Source organism: Brassica napus, chromosome C3 (assembly GCF_020379485.1).
Source record: "Brassica napus cultivar Da-Ae chromosome C3, Da-Ae, whole genome shotgun sequence".
In the NCBI taxonomy this organism is placed as follows: Eukaryota; Viridiplantae; Streptophyta; class Magnoliopsida; order Brassicales; family Brassicaceae; genus Brassica; species Brassica napus.
The window spans coordinates 39,635,191-39,650,445 of record NC_063446.1 but is presented as its reverse complement, the minus strand read 5'-3'; the positions used below and the strand labels follow the sequence as shown (position 1 = coordinate 39,650,445).

General features: G+C 32.5%; 2 long non-coding RNA genes across 2 annotated transcripts; both read right to left on the bottom strand.

Annotated features, from left to right (window-relative positions):
- Positions 1 to 8,074: 8,074 nt before the first annotated feature.
- On the bottom strand, positions 8,075 to 9,850 carry LOC106380315. Its single transcript, XR_001276326.3, has 2 exons — positions 9,072 to 9,850; positions 8,075 to 8,278 (listed from the first exon to the last, which is right to left on the bottom strand). It is a non-coding gene; the product is annotated as an uncharacterized LOC106380315 (long non-coding RNA).
- A 2,535-nt stretch (positions 9,851 to 12,385) lies between these two features.
- LOC125583565 lies at positions 12,386 to 14,503 on the bottom strand. Its single transcript, XR_007320578.1, has 2 exons — positions 13,382 to 14,503; positions 12,386 to 12,597 (listed from the first exon to the last, which is right to left on the bottom strand). It is a non-coding gene; the product is annotated as an uncharacterized LOC125583565 (long non-coding RNA).
- Between the last annotated feature and the right edge of the window lie 752 nt (positions 14,504 to 15,255).

Genomic DNA, 15,255 nt, shown 5'->3' with positions numbered 1-15,255 from the left:
GTTTCCGCAGCATTGATACGTGAAATATCAGATGTATTTGCATCTCTTCAGGTAGGTTGAGGCGGTAAGCAACCTCTCCGTTTCGTTGTATAATTTGGTAAGACCCGATGAATCTTAGCGCTAGTTTCCCGACCTTCCCGAATCGGTCCTTTCCTTTTTGAGCTGACACTTTCAGATAAACCCAATGCCCATTACTGGACACCATTTCTCTCCTTGATTGACCAGCGTACTTCTTTTGTCTATCATGCGCTTTCTTCATATTGGTTTGAATGATCTCCAACTTTTTCATCGTCTCTTCTATAATTTTGGGTCCAAACTCTCTTCTTTCTCCAACTTCGGTCCAGCATAAAGGTGTTTTGCATGGCCTCCCATAAAGCGCCTCATATGTTGCCATACCTATGCTAGAATGAAAGATGTTGTTGTAGGAGAATTCGATTAATGGTAAATGCTTTTCCCAGCTTCCCGCCCAATCAAATATACACATTCGCATCATATCTTCTATGGTTCGAATGGTTCTTTCGATTTGGCCGTCCGTCTCGGGATGATACGCGGTGCTTATGAATAACTTAGTTCCCACTGCTTCTTGTAACGCCTTCCAAAAATTTGAGGTGAATCTAGGATCTCGATCGGAGACTATATCTGTTGGCACACCATGCAACCTCACAATTTGGTCCACATACATCTCTGCCAATACTTCTACCTTATCCGTTTCCTTCATGGGTAACAAGTGCACCACCTTCGTCAGTCTGCCGACAATCACCCATATTGCATTATTTGAACGTCCTCGAGCCGCGGGTAACCCAGTGACGAAATCCATGGATATGGAATCCCATTTCCACTGAGGTACTGGTAAGCTTTGTAACAACCCTCCTGGAATCTGATGCTCGACTTTGACTTGTTGACAAGTTTGACATTGAGCCACCCATCGCGCCACTGATTTCTTCATTCCTGGCCAATGATAATACCTTCGGATATCTCGGTACATTTCGTACTCCCGGGATGGATACTGAGTAACGAGTGATGCGCCGACTTCAAAATCTCATCTCGTAGCTCTTCTCTCTGTGGTACTGATATCCTCCCATTAAGTAATAGTGTACCATATGCCACCACATGATAGCCACTTGCGTTTGGAGATTCTTTATTTTTAACTTCTGTGATGATTCCTTTTAACTTCTCATCACGTTGTTGCTCCTGTCTGATCCGTGCGAGTAAACCTGCCTGGTTTACGGTACGTATGTCTAAAGGCTCACTTGGCTCCCCTTCAATTGCCCATAAAGTCATCAACTTGAGTTCACTTGATAATGCTTCCACTTCCTTTCCAACATCGGACGCTAACTTTCTACGACTTAGTGGATCTGCGACAACATTAGCTTTGCATGGATGATATTGAATCTTCAGGTCGTAATCTGCCACAAACTCCATCCATCGCCTTTGTCGGAGGTTATGATCAGGTTGTGTAAACAAATAGTTGAGACTGTTATGATCTATGAATACTTCCACGACTTCTCCATATAAGTAGGATCTCCAAATCCTTAATGCAAACACCACTGCCGCCATTTCTAAATCATGTGTTGGGTAGTGCTCTTCATGCTTCCTGAGTTGCCTTGAGGCATAAGCAATTACTTTGCCTTCCTGCATCAACACAAAACCCAACCCAACCCTAGAAGCATCTGCGTACACAGTATAAGGTTTACCTTGTTCAGGTAATGCCAATACCGGTATTATGGTCAAAGCTTTCTTCAGTCTCTGAAATACTTCCTCCGTTTCTTTTCCCCAGATGAACGGAACACCTTTTCTAGTCAACTTCATTAGGGGCTTAGCAATCGAAGAAAAGTTCTTGACGAACCTTCGATAATACCCGGCTAACCCGAGGAAACTTCTTACCTTGGTTACCGTTGATGGCCTTTGCCATTCCTCGATGGCTTTCACCTTTTCCGAATCTACGGAAACTCCTTCTCCAGACACACGGTGCCCCAAGAACCCGATCTCTCTTTTCCAGAAAGAACACTTGCTGAACTTGGCATACAGATTCTGGTGTCTTAACCGTTCCAACACTAGCTTGATGTGTGCTTTGTGCTCTACCTCTGTCTTGGAAAATTTAAAATGTCATCGATGAAGATTATCACGAACTTGTCGAGATAATCATGGAAGACTTCATTCTTCAATCTCATGAAGGCCGCCGGTGCGTTAGTAAGGCCAAAAGGCATTACTACGAACTCGTATTGTCCATAACGAGTTCTAAACGCAGTCTTCATGACATCACCTTCTAAAATTGGAATATGATGATAGCCAGACGCCAAGTCAATCTTTGAAAACCAACTGGCTCCCCTTAGCTGATCCAACAACTCGTCTATCCTCAGAAGAGGATACTTATCTTTGATGGTGATAATCAATGCAAGCTTCCCATGGTGAAGAGTTAGGTCTTATGAAACCTTTCTCCATTAAATCTTCAAGCTGTTTCTTCAACTCTGCTAACTCTGCAGGTGCCATGCGGTAGGGAGCCTTTGCTATCGACTTCGCTTCAGGTTCCAAGTTAATTTTGAAAGGGTTACTTAGAGGTGGAGGTAACTCTTTCAACGCTGAGAACACATCCTCAAACTCTTGTACTACCGCAATACCCGTAATTTCAACTCCATTGCTAGCGGGTCCTTCACTAGCAGTTACTGTTGCCAGATACGCTTCTCCATCCTTAAGCAAATCTTCCACTCTCAAGGCAGCTACTAAAGACACAGACTTGCTTGGACTGATCCCGTAAAACACTATTTGTCGTTGCCCGTTATCCTTGAACAAAATACGACCTTTTCCACAATCTAATTGTGCCCGATAGTCTGATAACCAATCCATGCCCAGGATAACCTCATATCCCTTTAAGGGCACCACCAACAAATCTGCCAAGAACATCTTCTCGTAAATGACTAACAGAACTCTTCTGAGGCATCCTTTTGCTTGGAGGGTTTGGTCTCCGGGAATCTCTTCACTACTACACCACAGAATCATTCTTCCTCCACATAAGGGACACCGGCAATCCGTTCACTATTACACCACACAGGCGTAGGCACTCGGGAGTTGCCCGGTCACGGTCCTCAATCGGAATCGCCGTGACCCGGTCCTCTATCGGACTCGCCGGGGGCTGTCACATCCATGTGTGACACTCGGCCTTGGTGATCAAGCCAAGTTAAACCAAGCCCACCACTTTCCGAACCACGACTGGCTTAGTAGTACCATTTGAGGAGGCAATGACCTGCAAACTACTACTAGAACCACCACGAGGTTCTCACACAACAGTACCGACACGAGGTACACACCATAACAACATATTATAATCACACAATCACAATAACCCGGGTGCTTAGACTAGTCTTGCTATCCACTTAGCCCAGACATCGTCTCAAGCCTCGGATCCACAAACTGACACCTAGAGCGGTACGACTTTCCTAGCCCAGAAGCCGTCTACGATGTCAGGAACCTGCATTAAAAAATTGTTAACAAACAATTAACCGTGACTCACAGTGATTAAGCGATGTGGCTCGACTCTTTGATTCCGGATGTTGACCAAACCCTTTTTCTCCCCTCCAAATCTTCGTCTTGGTACCGTGATGTTAAATCCCAAAATCCAACGTCGATGTCTTGAATGGACTGGTCTGGACTGATCAGAACTCGGAAAGAACCTTCTTTCACTTCTGGACAGTCTTTCGGAACTTCCCGGCAGTTTATCGGTCTTCGGAAATGTCTATACTTCTAAAGCAGCTCACTTATTTTTCTCTCTCTCTCTAGCCACGTTTTGCTTTGGTTTCTATGGAATGAGATGAGGAAAAATGGTGAAGGGTGGCTGGGTATATGTAGAAGTTGCCGGCCAATAAGAATGAGCCACCCGATCGCCTGTGTTTCGTCCTGCATGCTTCCGGTCGCATGCGTGGCGACACATGGGCGTCCACATGCCCTGTTGCATGCCTCCTTTACATGCCAGGAGACACCTCCAAGTCCACATAGCTCTCAACATGTCTGGGGTTCATGCGTCGCGACACACGGGCCTCTGCATGTCGGTTCGCATGCGCAGATCGCAGGTACTGCGACACCTCGTGCTTCTGTGTGTCGAGCTGCATGGAACTGCTTCATGCACGTCTACACCTACTTCTTGTGTTGACACTCAGCAGGTTAAATGGTTGACATCACGTCCTGATCCTTAGATCAAGCCACCTCGAGCTTCTCGATCGATTTGCGCGATTTCGGCCCTTCTGGTGATTTTTCGTCATGCGATCAATCCCGAATATTTTTCCGTTCCCAATCTGATGAGCTGACTATTTTCAATAGACTCCAGACTAAACTTAACCTTGAGGATAAAAATTTTCCGAGCCTTCGGCTTCCCCGAGAAATTCCATAAAACCGAAATTAGGGTCTTTTTTTTTTTAAGACGGGGTATTACATACTTGGTCTAGAAGTACCATATCTAAGTACAATTGAAGCGCTGATGTACCTTGCAAATTGTACACGGCCTGATATATCATTTGCTGTAAATCTTTTGGCAAGATTCAGCTCAACTCCAACTCGAAGACATTGGAATGGGGTTAAACATATTTTTCGTTACCTCCAAAGGACCATTGATCTAGGCTTGTTTTATCCTAAAAGTTCAAAAGGTCAAATGGTTGGTTTTGCAGATGCAGGATATCTTTCAGATCCACACAAAGCCCGATCGCAAACAGGATACGTTTTCACGATCGGAGGCACTGCTATATCTTGGCGTTCTCAGAAACAAACGCTCGTGGCTACTTCTTCAAATCATGCTGAGATCATTGCACTCTATGAAGCAAGTAGAGAATGTGCATGGCTAAGATCAATAAGCCGACACATTTGTTCAAGCAGTGGGATTGACGAAAATACAGAGCCAACTATTCTATATGAAGATAACGCGGCATGTGTTGCTCAAACAAATGAAGGATATATCAAAAGCGATAGAACATAACATATACATCCGAAGTTCTTCTCATATACTCAAGAGCTCGAGAAGAAGAAAGAGATTGAAGTAAGATATGTCCGATCATGCGACAATGCAGCCGACCTCTTTACAAAATCACTTCCTACCTCAGTATTTAGAAAACATGTCCATAATATTGGAATGCGTCATCAAAAGAATTTATGACTGCTAATTCGAGGGGGAGCTTACGTGGTTGTACTCTTTTTACCTAACTACGGTTTTTCCCATTGGGTTTTCCTAGAAAGGTTTTTAACGAGGCAACAAAGACGTTAAGCAAGAAGAAATAATGACATTGGTCTCCAAGGGGGAGTGTTATAAACTTGATGGAACGAAGGAAAGTAAATGTCAATGTTTGCTGCACCGAAAACATTGACATTGTGTGCGAACGTAAAGCATGTGGAGCCCACCGTCACTATGCACGCACAGTAAATCCTACTTTTTCACTTCTATATAAACGATCGTTTCGATCAATTGTAATATACCTTCCATTCTTCTTCTTATAACACATTCTCTTTTGTTATCAATGTTATCTTCTTCCTGCAGGTATAAAATTTTGCCCTTATTTAAAATTTCTCGATACTATAAAATTACGAGTTATTTTATAACATATACAACTTTGGTTGGACATTATTAGATTCATAACACTTAGCGAAAACCTTTACTTACAAGCGAATCTACAAATTCTTTTTTTTTTTTCTCCCGCACAACTACCAATACTTCCTTGTTGCTTCTTACACATATCCAAGCATTTATTTGGAATACAATAGCTTCCTTTTATTGAAATTTTATGAAGACAATTATTTTTATGTGCGTCTGCTATCATTTATGTTAGATATAAAAACTCAAATTTTAATTGTTTGAAAATATATACATTTTCTGTAATATAAACCTTATTTATCAACAAAAACTGTTCAATAATTTTTTTATCTTAAGCGTTATAAGTAAAAAAAGGAGAAACAGTTTTTGCCAGCAAATAAAGAAAATGAGCATATGGTTTGGTCAAACATTTTTTTTTTTGTGAAAATATTGTTTTAAGAATTGTGTGCATATTAATAAACATTACATATAAAAATTTGATGTTTTAAGAACAACTACTGTATGTATTGGAAAAGCATAAAAGATTACCTATAAATATATAAATCTAATTAAAATATCACATAAATTTACATCAGAACTATAGTTCATCCATATTATGCAAAATGTTGGTTAAATCATTTGTATGTGCAGGAACAAACATTCATAAATAGATGATAAAAAATGAAACTATTTAATATTATTTTATCATACAAGTTCTTCATCATATATAAACCCATACATTAAAAAATTATTAATGGACTAAAGTATAAAAAAACAAATAAATACTTCAGGGATGATCCTTTCAATTTTAACGCAAAACTTTTTGACCCTATTTTCTAGAGTTGAAGGGATTTCTTCTTCTTGGATTATATTAATGGATTGATATTGAGTTAAAAATTTTGGAATGAGATGATGTATTCTATTTTTTTTTAAAACATAAGAAGTCTTCTTACATATATATACATATTAAAAATCGAATTTAAGAAACTCATATTAATATGTTCCGATTTAAACGAATCTAATTAGAAAAATCCATGTTTTGCTCATATAACATGTGGAAGCTTTAGGCTCGTTCATTTTCCTATAAGTAAATAAAAAGGTATGTGTCCTATGCGTCTACATAATTCTGATGTTCTCAAAAAGTTATTGCTATTTTTAGAATTATGAATTTATTTAAAGGAATGTCAATAAAATACTTTTCAAACATTACTATTTAAATTTATAGTTTATTAGGTGGATGTCCCACACGTAACATAATTTATAAGATTATATTAAAAAAATTAGTAAGTATTTAATTAAATTTTTTAATTCATTCAATAAAATAATGAAAAATGAAAACTATATAATAATCGGATAGATGAATTGAATTCAGTTTTAGATTTAGAGAGTGAGAATAAATTTTATTAGGAAGCCTTGGTCTAAACTATGTCATTTGGTCATTTAATTGGTCTTTCATGTCTAAAGATGAAACTTTGCTCTTGGTTTCATATTGACAAGAGATGGGAGGAGCGTATTATATTAGAAGCATCAGAAGTTAACTATCAAATAATAAAAGTGGCTAAACAACAATATTGAAGCAGTCTTCATACTAACTCGTATGTAAAAGAACACATACAAAAGTTGCTTATGTATCTATAAATCAGTGTTTTGTGTGTTTTTAGAACCATCAAGGTGTTGAAATGCTTTAATGATTTAATGAAAAGATGTTTACTTTACCTTCTTTGCCCACATATTTCTCCTTGTTACTTGAACATGTGGATATAAATCACTCCACTGGTTGCAAGATGGATCCGAACATGCACAACGCTTTACATTCACATCTTCGTTGTAAGACATAGACTGTTTCTTCTCAAACAGTGATTCTGGAACAAGAAGATAAAGAATACTGGTTGATCGTCTCTTCTTAGCTTTGATAGATTGTGTCAGGCACATGTAACTTGGCTTTCTATAATAACCTCATTCCTCAAGGAAACTTCTTGAGAAGGGAACTGGGGACTGAGATGTGGATGAAGTCTCAGAACTCGTAGCTGATGATGACATTGGAGGAGGTCTACCCAAAATTCACCTATGGTTGTGAGATTGTTCTTCCTGGCCAGAGCTTTGTCATGTTCAGAAACAGTGATATCAATTTTCCTTCCCATGACATGTATGCAACCCTTCTGTCAAGCCAATTTAAACCTGGACTGCTCTTCCATGATCTGTTGCTCTTTCTAACATTTTCTTGTTTGATAATCAACGTTTGCTTTTTTTTTACAACGCGTACAAAATTACATGTTAGTTGATTATCTCACATTTAGATATTGGTTGTGATTTCATTTCTATATTTTTAACTCGTCTTAAGCTTTTGATTTTACACATAATATTGGTTACTTCTAACAATAATGTGATCATATATTTTATTAATAGTCTACTCATGTTTTACACATTTGTATTTATTTAACATTCATATTATTATTTATTTTAAATAGATCCACAAATATGAGACAAACATTTAGACATTTATTGTTAAAAGAAATAATATAAAACTTTGGTTGGATATTATTAGATTCATAACACTTAGTGAGAACCCTTACTTACAAGCGCAATTACAAAATCCTTTTTCTTCCGAACAACTACCAAGAGTTCCATGTTGCTTCTTACACATATCCAAACACTTAGTTGGAACACAATAGCTTCCTTTTATTGGAATTTTATGAGGACAATTCTTTTTCTGTGCATCTGCCATCATTCCTGTTAGATATAAAAATCTCAAATTTTAATTGTTAGAAAATATATATAGATTTTATGAAATAGAAAACTTATTTATCAACAAAAAAAGTTTAATAAAATTTTGTTTTAAGAGTTATAAGTAAAAAAAAAAGAGAAATATATTTTGCTAGTAAATAAAAAATATGAGCATATCGTTTGGTCACACATTATTTTTTTACTTTGTGAAAAATATGGTTTTAAGAATTGTGTGCATATTAATAAACATTACATATAAAATTTTGATCTGTTAAGAACAACTACTGTATGTATTGGAAAATATGTATTGGAAAAGCATAACATATTATCTATAAAATATATAAATTTAATTTAAAATATCACATAATTTTACATAAGAACAATAGTTCATCCATATTATGAAAAATGTTGGTTAAATCATTTGTATGTGCAGGAAAAAATGTTCATAAATAGATGATAAAAATGAAACTATTTAATATTATTTTATCATAGTAGTTCTTCATCATATATAAACCCATACATTAAAAACATTATAAATGGAATAAAGTATAAAAAACACTTAAATACTTCTGGGATGATCCTTTCAATTTTAACGCAAAAATTTCTGACCATACTTTATATATTTTCTAGCCTTCTACCAATTTATGAATTTTACACCAAGAGATAATTTAATGTTATGTTTTATATAGTAAACAAAAATTATTATACGGGGGTTTACAATATATTAAAAGTAAAATTTTAGGATAATCAATTTATTATAGAATTACTATATGCAATAAATTAAGATGTAAATACAAACCTTGTGAGAGAATGATGAAGATAATTAAGAACGTAAACGAGAGTTGAAGGGATTTCTTCATCTTGGATTATAGAAATGGATTGATATTGAGTTAAAAATTTAGGAAAGAGATCAACTATTATATTTTTTTTAAAACATAAGAAGTATTCTTACATATATATATACATATTAAAAATCTAATTTAAGAAACTCACATTAATATGTTCCGACTTAAACGAATCTAATATAGAAAAATCCATGTTTTGCTCATATAACATGTGGAAGCTTTAGACTCGTTCATTTTCCTATAAATAAATAAAAAGTACGTGTTCTATGCGTGGACATAATTTTGATGCTCTCAAAAAGATATTGCTATTTTTATAATTATGAATTTTTTTAAAGGAATGTCAATAAAATACTTTTCAAACATTACTATTTAAATATATGGTTTATGAGGTGGATGTCCCACATGTAACATAATTTATAAGATTATATTAAAAATTAGTAAGTATTTAATTAAATTTTTTAGTTCATTCAAGAAAATAAAGTTGTTATATAACATATAAAAATAGAATATAATAAAAAAAATTCCCTTCCATCTCAAACCAAACTTATGATTAATTAAAATTATATACTGCATGGATAGTTAAACATCACATTGAAATTTTGTTGTTATATACAGTAGAACCTCTATAAATCAATAGTCGATAAACTAATAATTTCTATAAATTAATAAATTTTGCTGGTTCCAACTTGTGCCGGTTTAAAATTTGACACAAATCGATAAAATTATAAGATAATAAAATTCTATGTAAATATGGTCCCATTAAAATTATAAATTTAAAATTTATTTGTATATATATTTTATATAAATAAGAACCTATTATTATATTATTTTTTATTTACAATGGAAGTATCTTTATATTCTCTTAACACCTAATATAATTTTGATAAGATTTAGTAATATTATATCTAAAATCAAATTTAAGTTCTATGCAATATATATTATATACACCAAATAATATAATAAAATTAATATAAATGTCAAATGTAAAAAAATAACAATTAATGTCTATATATTAAAATAAAATATTTTTCTTATCTTAGAATAAATATATCTTAAGATATGAAATCTAAATAAAGAAACTCTTGTAAATTAATATCTCTATAAATTAATAAAATTTTAAAATTCCAACATTATTAATTTATAGATGTTCTACTGTATCATTGTTTTTATTAAAAATTAACTCTTAGAGTTGTCAATTGTGTTATGCCAAAGAGTTGAATTATATTATTTAACTAGAGGGCTGTCCGTGCTTCGCGCGAAATATTGTTTTATTGTTCTTGAATATGATTTTATGATGATGTGATTATGTGGTCAGTATTTATTTGTGAAGAGCATTATTTGATGTTATATTATATTATGTAGTAGTAGGTAATAAGTTAATATATTATGTGTTTGTTTTTTTAATAATGTGTTGTTGTATGTATAATACTACTTGTTAGTGGTGAAGTGAGGTTCTGATGTAAAAAATATTGAATTTCAATAACTTTGTCTTTAGGCATTTGTTGATTCTAAGATTAACGGCGTCAAAATTGTATTTTAATTTTTTTACATTTTTTAACTTTGTTCTTTTTAGGTGTTTTTAGCACTCTCCCCCCATCTTTTGACCTTGAGCCATCACCATCTATGTATTTCGTTTACCTCTCCGGTGTGAAGTGCTTCTCACCATCACTGGGAAAAGACTCACCTCCGTGCCCTTGTTTTACCCCACCTTCTTTTTTTTTGTGAGATTATCTTGTATTTGTTATAGATCAGACATATTAGTTCTATGTTGTACGGTTGTTTCTTACGGCGTTTTATGTTATTTTGGTTAATATTAGTCATCTTTTTCCTTAGGTTTTGGCTAAGGTTAGAAACTACATCTCATTGGGTTGGGTCAGAGTTTAGTTGTCATTGATGTTGTTTTCCTCGTTGCTGGTTTGCCGTTAATAGTCTATATTCGTCTTGGTTTTCAAGATCTGCTTTTTGGTGATCTGACTTCTATGCTCTTTTTCTTAGCTCGAGGATGGCTCCACAGTTTGTTGATTTCATTTTGTCTCTTTTTATTTCTTTGTTCTCTCGTCTCGTTGCACCTTTCATCGTTGATCACGTCTCTTGTGGCTCTCCCTTTCGCCATATTTGCTACTCCAGGTTTGGTAGTGTTTTTCTTTGTGTATGTTTTGTGTGCTTGGAAGGTTGTTTATGGTCTCAAGCTTAAGCTTTGGTTTCTCGGTAGTTGGCTTCCATTTCCCCCCCACCCAGGTTATTTATCTTCTTCTCATGCATCACTTGGTGTAGGTGTGCGGAGTTAGTCTTTTGGAGCTTTGGTTTCTTCTATTCAGAGTTTTGTTGTTCTTCGCTGGCATGAGCGCCTTGTATGTGCTTGTTTGGTTTGTGATGTGCTTCTTATCTCTTATCTGGTGGTTGTGCTTCCGGTGCTTTAGACATGCATCTTTTTATTTCGTGGTGACTTTTTTCTTCCGATGATTATTCTTTCTCTGACCCATTTTTTTAATTTTTTGCACTGGTGCTTGATCGCGATCTTTTGTGTTTCGGGGATAGCTTTGTCTCATATTTTATCCTTTTACTTTTTTTCTGACATGTGCTTGTTCTAACCAAGACATTCAACGGTAAGAAGAGATAGGTTAGTCTTTTTTATTGATCTTTTTTCAGCTCCAAACTTTTAATGACTTAGTATTACTATGGTATTTTGTTTTTTCTCTCTTACTGCTGAAGTTTATATTTAGATTATGTATTGCACTCTAATTTTTTCTTACTAGTTTGGTCATTTTATATTTTAAACAGTTAAATAAATATATTATTTGTTAATTAAATAATAGAAAATGGTTAAAAATAATAAAATAACAAAATTTATGTTAGTTTTAGTTGTGAATAATTAAATATGTATAATATATTTCTATTATTTTATTTATTTATTTATTTATTCATCTTGAATTTTAATGAACAATAAATTAGATTATCAAACTTCGTTTGTGCGAAAAGGATTAGATAGTTCACGATTAGAAAGTATTTTGCCAAATTGCAATAATCTAAAAGAAGAAGGACATAAAATGTAAAAAAATATACATGGATGACATGTGTCGCAAAACCTCATGCCACTTGTTAGAAGAAGGGAAAAAACCAACTTTACAATAATGTGATCATATATTTTATTAGTAGTCTACTCATGTTTTACACATTTGTATTTATTTAAAATTCATATTATTATTTATTTTAAATAGATCCAAAAATATGAGACAAACATTTAGACATTTATTGTTAAAACAAATAATATAAAACTTTGGTTGGATATTATTAGATTCATAACACTTAGTGAGAACCCTTACTTACAAGCGCAGTTACAAAATCCTTTTTCTTCCGAACAACTACCAAGAGTTCCATGTTGCTTCTTACACATATCCAAACATTTAGTTGGAATACAATAGCTTCCTTTTATTGGAATTTTATGAGGACAATTCTTTTTCTGTGCATCTGCCATCATTCCTGTTAGATATAAAAAATCTCAAATTTTAATTGTTAGAAAATATATATAGATTTTATGAAATAGAAAACTTATTCATCAACAAAAAAATTTTAATAAAATTTTGTTTTAAGCGTTATAAGTAAAAAAAAGAGAAATATATTTTGCCTGTAAATAAAAAATATGAGCATATCGTTTGGTCACACATTATTTTTTTATTTTGTGAAAAATATGGTTTTAAGAATTGTGTGCATATTAATAAACATTACATATAAAAATTTGATCTGTTAAGAACAATTACTGTATGTATGGGAAAAGCATAACATATTACCTATAAAATATATAAATTTAATTTAAAATATCACATAACTTTACATAAGAACTATAGTTCATCTATATTATGAAAAATATTGGTTAAATCATTTGTATGCGCATGAAAAAATGTTCATAAATAGATAATAAAAATGAAACTATTTAATATTATTTTATCATAGTCGTTCTTCATCATATATAAACACATACATTAAAAAAATTATAAATGGAATACATAATAAGTATAAAAAACACTTAAATACTTCAGGGATGATCCTTTCAATTTTAACGCAAAACTTTCTGACCATACTTTATATATTTTCTAGCCTTCTGCAAATTTATGAATTTTACACCAAGAGATAATTTAATGCTATGTTTTATATAGTAAACAAAAATTATTATATGGGGGTTTACAATATATTAAAAGTCAAATTTTAGGATAATCAATTTATTATAGAATTACTATATGCAATATATTAAGATGTAAATACAAACCTTGTGAGAGAATGATGAAGATAATTAAGAACATAAACGAGAGTTGAAGGGATTTCTTCATCTTGGATTATAGAAATGGATTGATATTGAGTTAAAAATTTAGGAAAGAGATCAACTATTATATTTTTTTTAAACATAAGAAGTATTCTTACATATATATATACATATTAAAAATCTAATTTAAGAAACTCAAATTAATATGTTCCGACTTAAACGAATCTAATATAGAAAAATCCATGTTTTGCTCATATAACATGTGGAAGCTTTAGACTCGTTCATTTTCCTATAAATAAATAAAAAAGTATGTGTCCTATGCGTGGACATAATTTTGATGCTCTCAAAAAGATATTGCTATTTTTATAATTAAGAATTTATTTAAAGGAATGTCAATAAAATACTTTTCAAACATTACTATTTAAATATATGGTTTATGAGGTGGATGTCCCACATGTAACATAATTTATAAGATTATATTAAAAATTAGTAAGTATTTAATTAAATTTTTTAGTTCATTCAAGAAAATAAAGTTGTTATATAACATATAAAAATAGAATATAATAAAAAAAATTCCCTTCCATCTCAAACCAAACTTATGATTAATTAACATTATATACTGCATGGATAGTTAAACATCACATTGAATTTTTATTGTTATATACAGTAGAACCTCTATAAATCAATAGTCGATAAACTAATAATGTCTATAAATTAATAAATTTTGCTGGTTCCAACTTGTGCCGGTTTAAAATTTGACACAAATCGATAAAATTATAAGATAATAAAATTCTATGTAAATATGGTCCCATTAAAATTATAAATTTAAAATTTATATGTATATATATTTTATATAAATAAGAACCTATTATTATATTATTTTTTATTTACAATGGAAGTATCTTTATATTCTCTTAACACCTAATATAATTTTGATAAGATTTAGTAATATTATATCTAAAATCAAATTTAAGTTCTATGCAATATATATTATATACACCAAATAATATAATAAAATTAATATAAATGTCAAATGTCAAATGTAAAAAAATAACAATTAATGTCTATACATTAAAATAAAATATTTTTCTTATCTTAGAATAAATATATCTTAAGATATGAAATCTAAATAAAGAAACTCTTGTAAATTAATATCTCTATAAATTAATAAAATTTTAAAGTTCCAACATTATTAATTTATAGATGTTCTACTGTATGATTGTTTTTATTAAAAATTAACTCTTAGAGTTGTCAATTGTGTTATGCCAAAGAGTTGAATTATATTATTTAACTAGAGGGCTGTCCGTGCTTCGCGCGAAATATTGTTTTATTGTTCTTGAATATGATTTTATGATGATGTGATTATGTGGTCAGTATTTATTTGTGAAGAGCATTATTTGATGTTATATTATATTATGTAGTAGTAGGTAATAAGTTAATATATTATGTGTTTGTCTTTTTAATAATGTGTTGTTGTATGTATAATACTACTTGTTAGTGGTGAAGTGAGGTTCTGATGTAAAAAATATTGAATTTCAATAACTTTGTCTTTAGGCATTTGTTGATTCTAAGATTAACGGCGTCAAAATTGTATTTTATTTTTTTTACATTTTTTAACTTTGTTCTTTTTAGGTGTTTTTAGCACTCTCCCCCCATCTTTTGACCTTGAGCCATCACCATCTATGTATTTCGTTTACCTCTCCGGTGTGAAGTGCTTCTCACCATCACTGGGAAAAGACTCACCTCCGTGCCCTTGTTTTTCCCCACCTTCTTTTTTTTGTGAGATTATCTTGTATTTGTTATAGATCAGACATATTAGTTTCGGTTGTTTCTTACGGCGTTTTATGTTATTTCGGTCAATATTAGTCATCTTTTTCCTT